Source organism: Chrysochloris asiatica, unplaced genomic scaffold (genome assembly GCF_000296735.1).
Source record: "Chrysochloris asiatica unplaced genomic scaffold, ChrAsi1.0 scaffold00085, whole genome shotgun sequence".
Classification (NCBI taxonomy): domain Eukaryota; kingdom Metazoa; phylum Chordata; class Mammalia; order Afrosoricida; family Chrysochloridae; genus Chrysochloris; species Chrysochloris asiatica.
Genome location: NW_006408603.1, coordinates 10,585,232 through 10,589,682, shown reverse-complemented (window position 1 = coordinate 10,589,682; position 4,451 = coordinate 10,585,232).

The following is a 4,451-nucleotide window of genomic DNA, read 5'->3' as shown; positions in this document are numbered from 1 at the left end:
CAATCTGGGTTCTTTTGTCCTGAGCAGAGTGAGGTACGCTAGAGAAGGCTGGGTGGTCACTGAGAACATCTGGATGGGACTAGGATAAGGCAGAGATGGACACACTGTGAACACCTTCAAGCAAGTTCACCATTCCAGTTTTAGCCACAAATCCATCATGACCACTCCCTCTAAGGAAATCCAACCATTTGTGAAAAATGAAGGCAGTGAAGTATATACTAATTAGGGGTTTGACTAGCTCCCTGCTAAACTAAAGTCTTTTATTCAAGATATTTTCCACATGCCTACAAAAGATTTGCTAAATTCTGGAACTGGACCATTGGGTAAATTAGATCGTGGCCTAGAAATAAGAGAATGAAAAAATATGGTCTGTTTTTTGAACTGTTACTGACACTGAGAATCCAGGGTTGCTTTTTGGTTTGTGCAAACATTTATAACCACCCTTTAGCATATTTTGATCAACATGCTGTCACTTTCCCAACCGTTCTTTCCAAAACAAATGGGTTAATAAACTAATTTATCTACTATTCAGTTTGACCAGAATGGGCTTATAAAAGAGTTCTGCAGTGCCTTCAGGAACATGGGCTTTGTATAAAGCTAGGAAAGAGAATACTCAACTAGAAAACGAAGAAGATATGAGGGTCGATTACTTTGCTCCAGTGGACTGCAAATAAATTACAGAGCGGTTGCTACAACTGTCAGTCTTTTACATTTCTGGGTAAATTCCAGTAATTTCTTGAGATAAAAAATTCTATATCACTAACCCCAAGCATTTCCCAGATCAACACTTTTAGTATGGCCTTTCTTTCTTTAGCTTATTCTAAGTATTTTTCTGAAACCCACGCCACTCTTTGCTCTATCTGGTAATTTTAGTTACTAGTTTCCTAGAGACTAAAAACTAGATAAGCAACCCACTGCTGTCGAGTCAATTGTGATCCATGGTGACAGAGTAAAACTGCTGCAGAGAGTTTCTGAGACTGTAAATCATTATGGGAATAGACAGACTTTGTTTCTCCCAGAGAGCAGCCAGTGGGCTTGAACTGCTGACCTTGTGGTTAGCAGCTCAATGCTCAACCTACTGTGCCACCAAGGATCCTTCTCTAGAAATCACTAGATAGAATTTCACTACCTTGTATTATAGGTCATCAAAGACACAAGGTAACACACAAGAGGGCTGATCTCCAAGGTCTGTTATCTTATAACCCATGTAGAATGTGCCTCTACTAAATTCAACGTCTGACACCACAAACCTTATCATTTTGTCATTTTTTCCTGTGGCACTCCAAAAGGATCACTGGCATTTCTTCAATAGTCTCTCCAACTCCCAAGTTTCAATGTTCAAACCATCTTTACATAAAGTTTATCCCTCAGGCATTCTCAGTATCTGGTAGCAGGAAGAGTATCCATCAGGCTTAGATTCAATCTAAGAAAACTGAGAGGTTGCACCCTAAGGATGGAGTCCTGGTGTGGCGCTGTGGGCAAATGAGTTGGACTGCAAAGTCACTTTGAACTACAAAGTCGGTGGTTCAAGCTCACTAACTACTCCTTGGAAACGTTATTCAGGGTAATTATGGGTCGGAACCAACTCAACAGAATTTAACAACAACAGCAACCCTAAGGACAAAGTTCTGCTGCTATTCATAAGGTTTTCCAGTGCAAGAGGATACTGAATGGTTTAAAATCAGGAAAGGTGTGCACCAGAGCTGTTGCCTTTCACCATACTTATTCAATCTGCATGTGGAGCAAATAATCTGAGAAACTGGATTATATGAAGAAGAACATGGCATCAGTAGTGAAGAAAGATTCATTAACCTCCAATATGCAGATGATACAACCTTGCCTGCTGTAAGAGAAGAAGAATTGAAATTCTTACTGATGAAGATTAAAGACTTCTGATGAAGATCAAAGACTATAGCTTTCAGTATGGATTGCACCTCAATGTAAAGAAAGCAATGATCCTCACAACTGGACCAATGATAGCATCATGATAAATGAATGGAGTACTGGTGTGGCACGTAGGATAAGCACTGGACCACAAGGTCAGTTTGAACCACAAAGTTGGTCATTCAAATTCACTAGCCACTCCTCAGAAACCCTATACAAGGTCACTATGAGTCAAAACCAGCTCTACAGCACTTAACAACAACCACCAATGGAGAAAAGGTTGAAGTTGTCAAAGGTTTCATTTTGCTTGGATCCACAAAAATACTCTTATGGAAGCAGCAGTCAAGAAATCAAATGACGTATTGCATTAGGTAAATATGAAGCACAAGACCTCTTTTAAGTGTTCAAGAGGAAAGATACCAGGTCTAACATGTGCCGAATCCAAGCCATGGTATTTTCAATAGCCTCAAATACATGTGAAAGTGGAACAATGAATAAGTAACACCATAGAAGAGTTAACACATTTTAATTGTGGTATTAGCGAAGAATATTAAAAGTACCATGGACCTCCAGAAAAACAAACAAATCCATCTTAGAATAAATACAGCCAGAATGCTTCTCATAAGCCAAGATGGTGAAACTTTGTCTCTCATACATCAGGCATATTATTAGAAGGGCCCAGTCCCTGGAGAAGGACATCATGCTTGGTAAAGTGGGAGGTCAGTAAAAAAGAGGAAGAGCCTCCCCGCAAGTAGATAGATTGACACAGTGGCAGCAGCAATGGGCTAAATTATAACAATTGTGAGGATGGTGCAGGACCAGACAGTGTTTCATTCTGTTGTGTGTGGAGTCACTATGAGTCAGAACCATCTCAACACCATCTAACAACAACAGTCCTGAGGACATTTGGGCAATGGTGGTTCTATGATAGAATTCTTGCCTTCCAGGTAGAATACCCAGGTCTGATTTCCAGCCAATGTACAGCCATCACCCATCTGTCAGAGGAGGCTTTCATGTTGCTATGATGCTGAACAAGTTTTGGCAGAGTTTTCAGACCAATACAGAAGAGGATGAAAGGTCTGGTGATCAACTTCTGAAACTTACTCAATGAAAACCTTATGAATCACAACAGTCCAATCTGCAACCCATCATGAGGACAGCGCAGGACTGAGCAGGCTTTCATTTCCATTGTACATAAGGTTGCCATGAATCCAGACCAACTAGATGGCAGCTAACAACAACACTACTGTAAGTCAATGTGTTAAATCATTACTTTGACATCTTTACAAAACATCCAAACCACAATCAAGGTTATAGCTACTAGAAGGTCTTCATGTAAAATGGAGGCCCTACAGGTGAGGTATGAACACCATCTTTAGTGAGGAAGACTTATTTACGGTTCTCTTATTTTTAAATCCAGATAATAACCTCAACTTTCTAAGTTCATTGTTAGAATTAAGCAAAGGAACCTTTAAAAGTGCATCAGAATAGTTCTTGGCATGTAGTAGGCATTTAACAAAATAAAAAACAATATTTTTATTTAAAAAAAAAAAATTCAAGCCTAGAGGTATACCTGTTGTTGTTGTTAAGTACCGTGGAGTCAGTTCCAACTTACAGTGCCCCTGCACAGGGTTTCCCGAGGCTGCAAATCTTTATGGGAGCAGAACGCCTCATCTTTCTCCCACGGAATAGCTGGTAGTTTCGAACTGCCGACCTTGAGGTTAGCAGCCCAATTTGTAACCACTATGCTACCAAAGCTTCTTAGAGGTCTACCTTCTTTATAGTAAAACCTTTACTTAGAAGTCAACATTTTATAGTAGCTCTATTGTCATAATCTCTTAATTGGCTTCCTTGACTCTAATAGCTCCTCTTTTAATGCCTTCATTCTGTTGTCAACATTAATTCCTTACACCAGAGCATGTCATTATCACATATTCCTCCATAACCTATGGCCAACCTACAATAATAGACTTCTTGTTAAATGCCATTGAGTCAGTTCTAACTCATACATAGCCTTTAAAGGGTTTCTGAGGAGATGGTAGGTTTGAACTACCAACCCTGTTAGTAGTCCAATGCTTGTCCTACAGAACCACACCAGGAGCCCTATAGACATTAGACTTATGTCTCATTATGCTGTTGTTGATGTTAAGCACCATCGAGTTGGTTCCAACTCATAGTAAGCCTGTATAGGGTTTCTGAGGAGTGAACCACTGACGTTGCAATTCAAACAAGGCTTTGCTATCTAGTGCTTATCTTACAGCATCACACCAGGACTCCATATTTCAATGTGAAGAGAGAAAAAAAAAAAAAAATTATTCAGAAGACAAGAAAGAAGTAAAAGGTCAAAATGGTTGTCAGAAGAGACTCTGAAACTTGCTCTCCAGTGTAGAGATGCTAAAGCAAATGGAAGAATTGAGGAGGTCCAAGAGCCGAAAAGAAAATTTCAAAGATCAGCTCGAGAAGATAAAGCCAAATACTATAATAAAATATGCAAAGATTTGGAATTAGAAAACCAAAAAGGAAGAACACAGTCAGCATTTCTCAAGCTGGGGGAACTGAAGAAAAAA